Raw genomic sequence first — 14882 nt, 5'->3', positions numbered from 1 at the left:
CCTACTCTATTATTACCGCCTTTTTCCACTCGTCTCCCCTCCCGAGGATCGTCCCTCTCCCGTTTGTTATGCCCCTAACACACGACTCCTTGCGTAATACTTTAATTCCTTTTCATTGTTTATGTAATTCCACTTTACATAAATTAACGAAGGAGAACGTGAACTGGGATTTGGGTCGCCGACTAATTTGTTGTTGAAGGTCATTACATAGACTGTTATACTTAGGTTACGAGAGATATCAATGTACGGATAATGTTTTTTTTTTCTTTTTTAGATAAATTTAGTTGATATCAGAACGTAAAAAGCAAGCGTATATCACCCAACATACAAGCACAAACATATTCAAAGTAAACATGAAAGGTAGTAAACACATAAACACACACACACACACACACACACACACACACACACACACACACACACACACACACACGCCAATATATGCACATACATTTGCCTCGCCGGGTGGACTAAAACAAGACTGTGATGGTGGTGCCAGGAAGCGCCTCCGCCCGGGGCCTCGTCGTCGTGAATAATGCTGCATAATCAGTCTCCTCGTGGCTCAGCTTAACGTTAAGTCAACAACACTTCCTTAGGACACGAGGCAGGGAGTTGTTGCCTCTAAAGATGACGCGACAGAGGGAGCTGTTTTCTCTAGAGACAGGAAAACTCTCCTTCCGTTTCCACTCAAATCAGTCAAAAATGTTATCCTACTTGTTTGCACTGTATACACTAAAACTCATGCACCACTTGGCGTCGGATTGGCCAATAAGATCTAGCCATTTTAGGTCTGTTGGTCATCACTAAACGGCATATCAGATGTAGAAACAAATGCCAACACAGTTTATTATTTTGTTTATCTCAGCTGTATTAATGATGATAGTTTCACAAGAAACGATAGAAATAGCGATTGCTTTACTATATCATCCACCTTTCATTACATGGTAAGTTATGGTCTTCATTACCAACATCATTAACCCCAAGACGGATTACAATTTCGTATATGGTAAGTTTAAACGAATGTCTTCTCACGTGTCTCTTCTTGGGATAAATATATAACCCGAGAGGTTTGTAATCTAAATCAGATACAACATTATTGTGTACACGTTCACATAAAAAATAAAATAAACCGATACCAAAGTTACAAATTGGTATTGTATGTAGTCTCGCTAAACTCCCTTTATCTAGAACCAAGATAAACTGTAGATTCTGCAGCATTGTTACGAGCACAAATCCACACTCCAATTAGTGAGCGTGAAGTTGTAGCATTATGTACGCATTTATTGGTGGTGGAGCACGAGACGGAGAACAAGGCTGAGCACAAAGTATTGAAATGAATCTTGTGCTGAATACATGATTAAAACACGAACACCTCCCATCTTTGCCGTCAGTGAAGCGACACACCCTGGCGCTATTATTCAAGGCCGCCACTGACTTTGCTGACACTCATCCAGAAATACTTATCAGCTTTGCCCCTCCCAATACTTTCTTCATTTTCCTTTCTATTTTTTTTTTCTTCTCATGTATTACCTTCTCTATTTTTGTTCTTATTCATGTTCTTGTTCTTGCATTTGGTCTTCTCATCTTTCTTGTTTTCCTCTTTCATCTATTTTTCTTCATTTACCTTCCTATTTTTTTTCTTCTCGTGTATTTCCTTCTCTATTTTTGTTCTTATTCATGTTCTTGTTCTTGCATTTGGTCTTCTCATCTTTCTTGTTTTCCTCTTTCATCTATTTTTCTTCATTTACCTTCCTATTTTTTTCTTCTCGTGTATTTCCTTCTCTATTTTTGTTCTTATTCATGTTCTTGTTCTTGCATTTGGTCTTCTCATCTTTCTTGTTTTCCTCTTTCATCTATTTTTTTTCATTTTCCTTCCGCTTTTATTTTTCCTGTATTTCCTTCTCAATTTTTGTTTTCACTCGCGTTTTTCTTCTTTTTGCTTTTATCTTGTCCTCTTTCTTGTTCTTCCTCCTTCATTTACTTTTCTTATCATCCTCATCTTCTGCATCTCCTTTTAATTCTTCTTCAGCGCCATATCCCTCATCCTACTCATGCTTCTCCTTCTCTCGTGCTCCAGATATTACAGAACGACACTATTACTTTTTATCTTGTCCTCTTTTTCGATCTTCCTTTTTCATCTGCTTTTATTCTCATCTTCATCAGCTTCCTCTTCAACGCCTTGGTATCTCTTCTACTCATGCCTCTGCCTCTCTCGTGCTTCAGATATTACGGGGCAACGCTATGGCTTTTGTACTCGTCTCTTTCTCGTTCTTCCTCTTTCATATGTTTTTGTCATGTTTATCTTCTGCTTCTCCCTCTAGGCCTTCTTCAACGCCTCATCCCTCCTCCTACTCATGCCTCGCCGTGATATTGTCCTTCTTGTTGTTCTTATTCCTTCACCTGTTTCTGTCGTCTGCTTTATCAGTTTCCTCCTCTAAGTCTTTCTCAGCACCTTCTCCTTCCTCCTCCTCATGCCTCTACTCCTCCCGTGCTCCAGATATTGCTGAACGACGCTATTGCTTTTGATTTTGTCCTCTTTCTCGGCCTTCGTTCTTCATCTGTTTCTGTTCTCATCTTCATCTGCTGCTTCTCCTTCTACGTCTTCTTCAGCGCCTTATCCCTCCTCCTACTCACGCCTCTCCTTCTCCCGTGCTCCAGATATTACAGGGCGACGCTAAACTTGGTCGCTCTCCCGCAGCGCCCCCCCCCCCCTCCCTCCCCTCCCAGGCAGCCTCGCCCCTGCACCTTCCCCGCTTAGACAGACGCACGAGCGACTTCACAAGATTAGTCCAATTAAACTTCATCTCCCCGGAGCTTGTTTGCCGACTTCCGACGTCACGGCTTCGGAGGGCAGCCGAGTGTCTTTGTGTGTAATTACTGTGATAGCTTAAGTGAAACTCCCGGAAACCATTTAGTTAACTAATGACCTCTGGCGGGAGCGCACGATATGTAATCAAGTTGTTGTAATATTCAGGATCGTAATAGAGGCTTGTCACTACTACCAACGCGATTCATTTTTCAGTCTGTATCGATACTGAAACAGCCTATGGATTAAACACTGTGCAGCCAAGTCGACAATATATACAGAATAACATACACTATCTCGAAACTGCAAGCTTCTCGTATGCTATCCAACGTTTCCTTCAGACTAAACACTGATTATTAAAAAAAAAACGAGCCGCTATGAAGGTAATTTAGAGATCACAGGAAAGGATATTTTCAAGACAAGAAAGTTACAAGGAAGTAATAGGAGAAAAATTGAAAAAAAGAGGATCAGTAGAAAAAAAAGAGAGAACGAAAGAAAGGAAAAAGTTAATGAAAAAGAAAAGTAAAGATAAAAGAAAGAAGGGAAGAAAACGAAAGATAAAAAAGAATAACACTGAATAAATAGAAAAACTAAGATAGACAGCATTGAAGAAAGATAGGGAAAACAGACAAATGAAGGGACAAAGAGAGAAAAACATAACGAAATCAAAAGAAACTAAGCAACTAAGCCAACACAAACGTTTACAGTGCACTACACGCCTCCAGCCTACACCAAGCAAACCGTCTACGTCCGTCCTTTCCCCGTCCGGCCGGGCACACCTGCTCGCGTACCCAGGTGTTCCCTCCCCCCTCTAAAGGCCGCCTCCTCCCAAACACTTACCTGCCACATAAACCCCATTACAGGTGCCGCCCGAGAATCCGTGCACCGTATAGAGATCCCCCCGTCGTGTGTCCTCCTGCCGGGCCATTCCAACGTTTACATCCCCATTGCCACTAACACTAATGGCCGCTCCATTACTTGTGCCGCCAACATTACCGCCACCCAGTATTCCCGCCACGACTACCACCACCACTACTACTGCTGATACCACTACTACTATTACCGCGCTATCTACCATTATCATCACTATATTCACGACTACAACTTCTACAGGTGTACATTCCACTTCACTACCACTGCTACTATCCCCTGTATACTTCAAACACGCTAACTACATACTCTTGCGTGAACACCCACCATTGTCATCATTTATCACCATCACCTTCATCATCCTTAACAGTAACACCATACCATACCATACCCATACCCTTAACCATCACAACCTACCCCGCAGAAAAAAATACCACTATCACCACTACCTACACCTTCACCTCCACCCACACCACCAATACCACCAACCAGTCACCTTTACCTAATCATTCACCCGCTGTCCCGCCACCAATACCACAAACAACAACATCAACACCACCACTACCACCACACGACATGAGAATACCACCAGACACCTTACACCTACACCACCAACACCACAACATATCATAAACACCCCAACCATCCCCACCACTACCACCTATACCCCCACACGACAGAAGAACACCACCATCAATACCACCACTACTAACCATGCATCTTGACCACCATTACCAGCACTACCTTCACCTCCAACACCCCCACAAGGCCGTCCACTGGTTACCACTCTCCCCTCGGCACCAGGGAGAGGGACAGTTTCAAGTGACCATTAGAGGGAGAGAGCCAGGTGTGAAGAGGAAAGAAAGGAAGGAAGAACGTAAGGGTGGAGGAACGAAAGGGAGCAAGAGTGAAGGTAAACGGAAGGAGAGAAACTGAATAAAGGAAGGGAAAAGTCTGAAGTGGAGAGGGATTATGACAACGAGACGGGACAAAGAAGAGAGGAAGAGGGGATGAAAGAGAACAAGACGGGAGTGGATAGAGGAGGAAAATAGAAGAGAGGAGAGAGAAGAGGAAAAGAACAGAAGGAGAGGAGTGAATAAAGGAAGGAAGGAGACTGAAGTGGAGAGGGATTGAGGGAAGGAAACCGGACAAAGGAAAGACAAAGAGGGGAGTAAAGAGAACAAGGCAGGAGCCGATAGGAGAAGAAAATAGAAAAGAGGAGAGGAGAAAACGTAAGGGATGAGAACGATAGGAGAAAAGTTATGAAAAAAGGGAGATACTTTAAAGGAAAAAGCATGACACTTTCAAAGGAAGGAGGAGGATTTAGAGAAACCGAAAACTAAGACTGAAGCACAAAAAGGAATTAAATTCAAGATAAACACAAATAAAAAAATGATGTCAAGTAGAGATAAAAGAAATGGACAAATAGAATGATTGATATAAGAAAGAGAAAAGGGAAAGAAAAAAGGGAAGGAAAGAAAGATAAATGAAGACAAAGAACAACAGATAAAAGATGAGCATGAACAAAACCAAAAACAAACATGCAAAGCCACAAAGGATGAAAAGAACGTAAGAAGTAAGAAAACGATGAATGAATTAAGAACAGACAAGCGCCGACTGAAAACAAAATAATGAGAAAGATGATTAAAATGAAATATGAATGAGGAGAGAGAGAGAGAGAGAGAGAATAGAGTTACCAGAATTAGCGGGAATAATGATGGGAGGAGGCAAGGATTAGATGAGCTGATAAAAATAGAATGCTGAGTTAATGAAGCTAATGGCGGTCGTAATAAGATGATGTAGCAGGGTCCTGAAAATAGGGAAGCGAAGACGAGTATCCATCGCGAAGAAAAATGAAACAAAGTGAACAGTGGAATATTTTCTGCTGAATGATGGAAGGAAGGATGGGAGGAAGGATGGAAGGAAGGAAGGAAAACACATCTGGCAAGGTTACAAAATAGGGAAACGAAGACGTGGATCCATTACGAAGGAAAAGTGAAAAAAATGAACAGTGGATCATTTTCTGCTGAATGATGGAAGGAAAGAAGGAAGGAAGGATGGAAGGAAAGAAAACACGTCTGGCAAAGTTACAAAATAGGGAAACGAAGACGTGGATCCATTACGAAGGAAAAGTGAGAAAAATGGAACAGCGGAACATTTTCTGCTGAATGATGGAAGGAAGGAAGGAAGGAAACACATCGGGCAAAGTTACAAAATCTATCACAAAGGAAAGAAGGAAAAACTGAAGAAAAGTTTGACTGATGGGAAGACGAAGCGCAAAGTAAACAACATCAAGAATGGAAACAGTAAAAATACGAGAAAATAACAAGAAAATAAACAACAACGAAACGAAAGAATAACAACCAAATAAAATATCTTACGCATCACTCCTGAATAAAAAGAATGACAGCAAAGATGGAATACGTGAATAAGACCGCCAAGCCACAACTCCAAGGATAACGCTTTCATGTGTAACGGAAACCCCATCAAAAAATTCAGCTTCGGATTAGTAAGAAAAAAAAACTTAATCAGGGTGAAAAATGGAGCAGCGTAATGTCCAAATCGACAGTAAAAATCTTCCACTGCGAAAAATAGCACTAGTAAAATTAAAATTAATGAAAAAAAGATAAAATAGTATAAATATAACTTTTCGTGTATTTTCTCCACAGAGTAAGTCTTCTGTTACCGACCCAGTATAAGCAGTTTCCCTTTCAGGAATATTTCATGAGATATTTAAAGAACTTTTAGAATTGCTTCAAAGTGAATACCTAAAGAAAGGTCTTTTGGAGCGGTCAAAGGCATGTGTGTGTGTGTGTGTGTGTGTGTGTGTGTGTGTGTGTGTGTGTGTGTGTGTGTGTGTGTGTGTGTGTGTGTGTGTTTGTAAGTGCGTGCGTGGGCTCACTTTCCCGAAGCAGAAACAAAGCACATCGAGGGCACCCAAGCACTGCAACTTCAGGGCTTTCAGCCACCAAAATAAACCTACAGGATATATAAAAGATGTGGAATGAGGAGGAGAGGAAAAATCCCTCCTCGACTGTGCGCCCCTTGGTTCGTTCAGGGAAATGATGACACTGTTGAAACCACGAAGGGCGCCCAAGGTTGTCTGTGGCAGATGTACACCGCAGACTTGTTCCTGGAAAGACAAAAGGGGGGGGGGGAGGAGAGAGAGAGAGAGAGAGAGAGAGAGAGAGAGAGAGAGAGAGAGAGAGAGAGAGAGAAGGGGGGGGGGGGGCAAAATATTCCAGTGGAAGAAAATTAAAAGCAAAGTGTGTTGCTTTAGAACTTTTAAGACTCGCTCAACTGTTTTTTTTTTCCTGGAGAGAAGAAAAGAATGACGACGGCTAGCAAGGAAGTCTCTTAAGATATAAACATTATTTCCCATGCAGAAAATCAATAACCCGAAATATAAAGCCCAAACAACAATCAATCAACCATCGATAACCCAAGTAAATACCCCCACAAAAAAAAATATTGTTATAAATAAGAAAATATGGAGTAGTAGAGATAAGGCATTAGGTAAGTGTCAAGGGAGTGCAAGTGACAGGCGAGGGACGGAGAGATGGAGCCCAGAGACAGTCAGACGATAGGTGGCGGAGGCAGGAGGGGAGGGGAATGTGACAGGTGCGACGCATGAGGGACGGGTGGGGTGAAGGAAGGGCAGCTCTAAGGTGGTAAGGAAAGGTGAAGGTGCAAGGAGAAGACGCAGCAGGAGGGTGGAGCACAACAGAATGCGATAGCGTTCCTTTGTTACCATTAACGATGCCTTCCATTCACCATGCGTCCATATCTGATATCTGACGGTGTGTGTGTGTGTGTGTGTGTGTGTGTGTGTGTGTGTGTGTGTGTGTCCCCGTATGTGGCCAGGGATATCACCGATTCTTTCCGAAACGCCGATATCGCCTCAGTACTTAAAGCGTCGGGAGCAGCTTGATGGAGACAAGGTGCTCGCCTGCCGCGTCTCCGCCAGTCTGCTTGCAAAGCCTCATCCCAAGTAAACTGACGGAAAAGACGATACTCGAGACGGTGGGGTCAGATGCGGCATTCCCAGGAAGATAAGTTTAGTAAGCGGCAAAGTGCCGGGCGGTGTGGTCCGGTCGCTGAGTCTACTGAAGCAGATGTGTACAATTTGTTATCCTGGTGCATACACTCCATCACGACCAGTAATGAAAAGTATACGGGAATAATAAGACCTTAAAAATAATGTTTTGTTTCATGTTACTTTTCTGTCTTCAGAGCTTTTGTCAAATGAATATTTTCTAAGATTTATGGACGATAAATTAGAATGAGCACTGAATATAAAAGTTGAATGAATTCTAACATATTTAATGTAAATTACTCCCCCTGCTCAGAAGAAGCAAAGCCTTCCTGGAGCAGAGGAATCAAGGACGGCGCAGTGATGGCGTCGTCTCTAGACAGACAACGTTTAAGCGCCAGGAACCTTACGCAAATTTCAAACACTTTAGGTACGAAAAAATAGATTACGCTGGTCATGTAAACAAACCTTCCACAAGCTTTCAGTACACTCGAGTGATGCGACAGATAAATGGAAGCAATTATTCCTGCAGACTTTTTTTTATTTTATTTACTCCTCTGAGGTTGTGAAAATTTGGGTAGATAATAATAAACAACCTGGCACCGGCATCATTAGTCGGTGATAAACGAGCACAGGCCCGCCGCGGCGATGCCCGGCTATAAGCCACACGCGGGCAGCGGGTGCGGCGTGGCGGCGACACGTCACGTGACTGCTGCCGTGAACCTTTACCTGTTACCCCGTTAGCAGTACTGATCTGTGGCAGCTCTCAGTTTCCAAATTTAAAAGATACATGAAAAGGTAAGCACATTCACCAAGACAATGTTTTCCCATAAACATGTCCGATGAGCATTTGTATGAACAACTGAATTATTCACTATAGCTCCCGTGTGGTCTAGTGGCTAGGATACGCGGCTCTCACCCGCGAGGCCCGGGTTCGATTCCCGGCACGGGAAAGTTTTTAGCATATTTTTAGGCATGTTGGACGCCGGCCAAGAGCACGTGCGAACCTAACCAGCTGGTGGAAGGACGTGTCTTACGGATTTTGTTTTTAAGGGTTGCCTAAGGGTTGTGCTCTAAACACTCTCTCTTTGTCTCTCGTATCTTATCAATTGCTCTCACATTCCTCGTTCCCTACCACTTCTTTGCCCGCCCCCCTCTCACCCTCCCTCCCTCCACCCTCGCCGGACACTCCCTCATTCCGCAGTCAGGCCGCACGTGGCTTGGGAACAATGTCAAGAATTTCAATATTTACATTGTTGTGGACGACGCCCGGACCCACAAGAACCAATGAGAAGACTCCAGCGCCGGGCCTTTGACGCTGCAGAAAGGAGACGCGTCTTGGAATGGCAGGAACAGTCAGCCAAGAAAGTAAATCTTAATCCAGAACATAAAGTAATATGAGTACAGTCTAAGATATACGCCATTTGCAAGGAATTCTCCCTCTAAATAGTTCTGGCTCATCCTCTTTTTTATTGCCACGAAGGGGTCCCGTAAATTAGGGAACAGCTGTGCACGGTGAGTCCGTGAAAAAAAGATTATTGAGTGTAATGAAAAAAATCTGTAAGTGGCGGTGGACGTGTGCCGATATTTTCCCCCGCTGATTTGGTGAGTACGCGGTGAGAGGCAATGGAAAAAAATGCATAAAAATAGAGTGGGAAGTTATCATGATATGGAATATTTGCTGCCAATCAGTTTTTTGCAGATTTAGGTGAAAAAAATGTATGAGAGAGAGAGAGAGAGAGAGAGAGAGAGAGAGAGAGAGAGAGAGAGAGAGAGAGAGAGTTAAAAAAAGTGCAGATTTGATAAAAAAAAAAATTGTATTGGAGGTGCACCTTTGTGTTTCTCATAAAAAAGACTGATGTGCCGTGTAAAATATATGGCGATAAGCTTGAACATTAAGAACGCCAGACAAGAGGTAGCCATTGGTGGTGGTCCATGAAAAGAAAATAATGATACAGATAATGAAGGAGGTGTTTCACGTAATCAATAAGTACGTTAAGACTTACTGAGTATAAAAAAAATAAAAAATGAGACGACCAACAGCACCAAGAAACAGGCGACCATACGTGTTCTTCTAAACGATCATGCAAGAGAACTGAAGATCAATTAAAAACGATGTGAATAAAAATGTCAGTCAAAAACACTCATTAAAAGACAAAGGCTCAGGTGAGTTCCTTGAAAACCATTTACGCAGAAATTATTTCCTGAGCGGCATAATTATGAAGTGCACTAAAAACATATAAGGAAAATCATCAATATGAGTGAGCAATTCCACAAAATGACCAAAGAACGTCCGCGCCGTTGGTTAATTGCTTTAATTAAAAATCCCACTGGAAGCTCCCACCTCGCGCGCCCCTCACACACCGCTTTTTCGTTCCGTGCCCCCAACCCCCTGCACCACCACCACCACCACCACCACCAAGGCATTCGAGGCAGCCCGGCTATTCCTCCCACGCCGCAGACACCCATAAAAAGAACACCTCCGCAGTCTTATATCCGCCAGACCCTTCGTTGTCTATCTGTTCATCTCTATACCTAAGGATCGCTTCAGTTATTCACCTATCTATCTCAGGGTCAATGTGCATCTATATCTTCGCTTATATATCCGCCGTAAATAATATCACCGCTCTCCGCCTCACCTCGCTGCACCTGGCGCACCTTATGACGCCATTCTTCATCCTTTTTCTCCTCGCCCGCCGCCTTGGGTCCGCCGCCGCCGCTGGTCTGCTTTCTTTGCCGGGAGAAGGATCGCCCGGGCCAGCAGATGGGCAGCGCAGGAGACTTTCCGGATGAACTTTCTGCATTTGTTCTTGCCCGGAATTTGACCTACTGCAGGAGGGGAGCATCAAGACACCTGTGGGACCAAATTGCAGGTCTCGTTTGGGTTTAACTTTATATTATCTTTGAAATAGCAGCCTTTTTGCGGGGATTTTTTTTTTTTTTTGTAGGTCGGTGAAGTCTTGATGAGATGAAAAAAATCAACTATTGTCAAGATAAAGAATGATAAACAATAAATTTTGACATGTGCACTATTTCTTTTCTTCCTCGACTCAATTTTCGAGATTAGATTTATTCCTGATTTGTGTACTCTCTACCCGAAATTGACCTCTCTTTTTTTTCTTTCCAGTGGAACGCCAGCACTCGTCGAGCGAGCAACTCTCCTGGCCTTTGAGCCAGCTTATGGACTGCAGAGTTGCTCGCTCGGCTCCGGCTACGGGTGCAAGATGCACCCGTGCCCCCCGACCAGCTAGGCAGGGCCTCATGGCCTGAAGCCTAGCTCCTCTGCCGGGCTCCAACCATAGCCCCTCATGCCAACGAGCATGTAAACATTACAAATAAACAAAGACCTCTCATTTGGCCACTCATTTATACTTTCTTATGTAGGAGCACTGATTAGCGGGCTTCTTTTCTCATTTGTTTTTTTGCCCTTGAGCTGTTTCCTATACTGTAATAAATAAAAAGTAATCGGAACGGTGCGTGATAGTAAGCGAACATACTCCATTAGCTTAGCAAGACTTGGCCCTCGTCGCCAGCGTGTCTCCTGCCATCCTGCCCTACTGACGGGGCTGTGAAGGTGCAGAAGTGCGTTTAGGTGCGGGCGGTTAAAACAATTTTCCTTAAAAAAAAGTATTGTGCCACCAACGCCACCTCTATAATTAAATTGAAAATCGTTTCGGTTTTTTTTCTCTATTTCTTTTTACGGAGTGGCACCAAGGGGGAACATTTTTCTTGAGTCTATCCTCAACAAATTTTAAAAAGAATTAAAAACGAGGAAAAACTGCCACCAACGCTACCACTGTAATTAAAATATAAATGGTCTCTGCTTTAATTCTCCTGTTCCTTTTTACATTGCAGGCTTAGAGGTTATATATATTTTTTTTCTGCTCATAAAGACCGCCTATCGTTGGCTTCCGCGTATTTGTAGTAAAAACTGTGGGATCCGATCATTATAAAAAAGGATTAGTTAGCAGGAGAGTCCAACCGTAACGAATAAATGGAAATAGGCTTAACTTGAACCCCATCCATAAAAAAAATAATTGAGGACTCGAGCTGTGTGTGTGTGTGTGTGTGTGTGTGTGTGTGTGTGTGTGTGTGTGTGTGTGTGTGTGTGTGTGTGTGTGTAAAGGGCTGTTTATAAGGGTCGTTAGCGTAGTTTCCTTATTAAGACTCTCTCTCTCTCTCTCTCTCTCTCTCTCTCTCTCTCTCTCTCTCTCTCTCTCTCTCTCTCTCTCTCTCTCTCTCTCTCTCTCTCTTACACACACACACACACATACACACAAATTGGATTGCCCTTGCCGAGGTGACAAGAGCAAAATAAAAGGAAAAAAGAAAAAAGGAAAGAAAAGATAAAATAATAAAAGTAATTAAAGAGGAAAGCAGGCGAAAGAAAGAGTCAAAGAAAAAAGAAAAGAAAGAAGATACGAGAAAAAAATAAAAATAGATGGGATGCTGATTCAAGATTTACTGCCCCGTGATAGTTTGGGTGACCGACGACCGCCATACGTCTTCCGGCTAACCTATATCGTAGCGTAACGTCTTTATACAACACGAACTAACTTTTAATCATCTCTCATTTATCATTTTTTTTCTATCGCCAACATAGGGCTAGGTGAAATATTGTAGATGTCGGTTGGCGCTCGGGAAAAAAAGGGTTATTTTGTTGATAAAAAAAAGTAAATTGGTGTTCTATCAAAAATTTGTGTATTTGTGTATGATTGGAAATAAAATGAATTACCACGGAATGAATCATGTGCTAGGTGCATGAAATCGGATTATAAATTAGCTATATATAGAAAGAGGAGGAGAGAGAGAGGAGGGTAGGTGGTGGTTAGACATAAACAGACAGATATTCACAAACAAACAAACAAGGACAGAAACAGATCTACACAAAAAGAGAAAGAGAAAGGGAAAGAGGAAAATGAAGATAGAAAGATAGGTAGATACAAACAAACAAACAAAGAGAAAGACAGACACAGATCTACATACCGAGAAAGGGAAAGGGAAAGGAGAGAAGGGAGAGGAGAGGAAAGGACGCACGGAATTCTAGAGCTGTTCCCTCGCAAGTTCCAGGGAAGTTACGACAATTCTAAGCAATAAAACTCGCCTCTCGAAGTTACGGGGAGGAGGTAACAGGATTCAGAGTTTTGGGTGAAGCTAGACGATGATGGACGGCCGACCTGTCTCCCTACCTACCCAACCTGCCCCACCAACCTGCCTGCCTGCCCCTACTACTCACCCCATCCTGCCTTCGCCTGCTTCACCTACTTTTCGTCCCTCGCTGGTTTCACTCCTTTAAGCCTGCATCTCTCTCACGGACTTGCAACCCCAGATCGTACTGCCTGACCTACCTGTCCTTCCTACCAACGTGCGTGCATGTCCCACCCAAGGTCTAAATAAATTGGTCTCACCTACTCACCCCATCCTGTCTCACTTACTGTCCGTCCCTCACTCGTCTTACTCCTTTAGCCCCGCAGTCTTCCCACGACCGTTTTACCCCAAATCGTACTGCCTGACCTATATATGCCGCTACTATACCAGCCAAACCCATGCACCCTGCCTTGCCTGACTATTTCGAGACTTTATTCCGTCCGTCCATTTCGATTCAGACTCGTAACCACCTCATCCCCACTTATTCATCTTATTCGTGTGATCCTGCGTGGCTTCCACGTATCACCAACTCCAACTAAGTCTATTTTATCAACTCCATAACTTAATGTAGCCCTTCAGACACCTGCGAATGTCCAGCCTCACCTTTGCCTCAGCTTGTTTTCATTTCTTCAACCCTGTAACCCCTATATCACTTCAACTTCGCTGCGTACCGCCAACTCTACCTATAATACCCTACCGCACCCTGGCCCAGCCTCTCAAGTTCTTTCCAGTTTCTATCCCACAACCCTTCAGGTCCCTTCAAGAGCAAGGCATGATCGCAACTCACCCCGTATTGCCAAACGCACCTAAAGCCTCACACCACCACCCCTGACCCTTTTACACTAAGTACGGTAAAGAAAGATGAGAGAGAGAGAGAGAGAGAGAGAGAGAGAGAGAGAGAGAGAGGGGTCGAGAAGCTGTCACCCGAAGAAGAGTTTTTGAGCCGTGCCAAGGAGGGAAAGGGAGCGGCATACCAAATCACAAGCCATGGACCCGCGGCATACTGATAAGGGGACGGAGAGATGGGAAGGAGGGCGGGAAGGCGGGGGAGGAGGCGTGAGGGTCGAGGGAAGGTTAGAAATGGTTCAAGAAGTGAAATACGTGTGGTCTGAGGAGGCGAATGGAGGGAAATAAGAAAGGAAAATGGGGTTCAAAGAAGAGAAAAAATGGTAGTAGAGAAGAGCGTGGGAAATAAAAATAAAGATGTGGAGGAGAAAAAAAACTTGTGGATAAAAACGTGAGAATTAACAGTAGAAAAGAAAGGGAGGGAGGGGGTGAGATCACATGAAAGGTACCGTATAGAAGGGTTTGTGAAGAGCGGCAGACAGGGAGAAAAGTGAGGAGGGGAGAACAGAGAGGTGATGAGTGACGGAAGACAAGGGGAGGGCGGAACCGTGTCAAGGAGAAGTCTATTGAGAAGCCTAACCATAGACGAGACGAGAGGGAATGGAGTGGCGACGCAGACAAAGGTTTCAGGAAATATGGAATGTGAAGGATTAGACGAAAGATAAAGGAAGTAGAAGGGAGGGGAGAGGAGGAATAGGCAGAAGAGAGGGGCACAGAGAGGGGATAGAACAAATAGGAGATGAAGAAGCAGGGAGAACTACGGAGGAACACAAGAAGAGAGACAAAAGGAAGAAGGAGAGACACAATGAGGGAAATGGAGGGAAAAAGAAGAACACGGATATAAAACAGACGGAGATGAAGAAAGAAAGAGAGAACTACGGAGGAACACAAGAAGAGAGAGACAAAAGGAGGAAGAAGGAAAGACACAATGGGGGAAACGGAGGGAAAGTAAGAACACAGGGATATAAAACATAGACGGAGATGAAGAAAGAGAGAGCTACGGAGGAACGCAAGGAGACAGAGAGGGGCAAACGGAGGGAGAGGAGACACAAAGAGAGAGATGAAAGGAGAGGGATGAACACAGGGAAAGAGACTGTGGAAATGAAAGGGAATCATACCGAGATGGACAAAGAGAGCGAGAAGGAAGGATCAAAGAAGGGCAAGTATAGCTTGTCTGGG

At 43.7% G+C, this 14882-nt stretch overlaps 1 long non-coding RNA gene and 1 other non-coding gene across 2 annotated transcripts in view; one reads left to right on the top strand and one right to left on the bottom strand.

Annotated features, from left to right (window-relative positions):
- LOC126998890 (uncharacterized) overlaps nt 1–14882 on the bottom strand; it is a 124055-nt gene that overhangs the window by 8108 nt on the left and 101065 nt on the right. The window lies entirely within an intron of this gene.
- On the top strand, nt 8591–8662 carry Trnae-cuc (transfer RNA glutamic acid (anticodon CUC)). The gene has a single exon. It is a non-coding gene; the product is annotated as a tRNA-Glu (tRNA).

This window comes from Eriocheir sinensis, chromosome 15, assembly GCF_024679095.1.
Source record: "Eriocheir sinensis breed Jianghai 21 chromosome 15, ASM2467909v1, whole genome shotgun sequence".
Lineage (NCBI taxonomy): Eukaryota > Metazoa > Arthropoda > Malacostraca > Decapoda > Varunidae > Eriocheir > Eriocheir sinensis.
The sequence above is the reverse complement of the archived record's forward strand: the minus strand, read 5'-3'. Positions and strand labels throughout refer to the sequence as shown.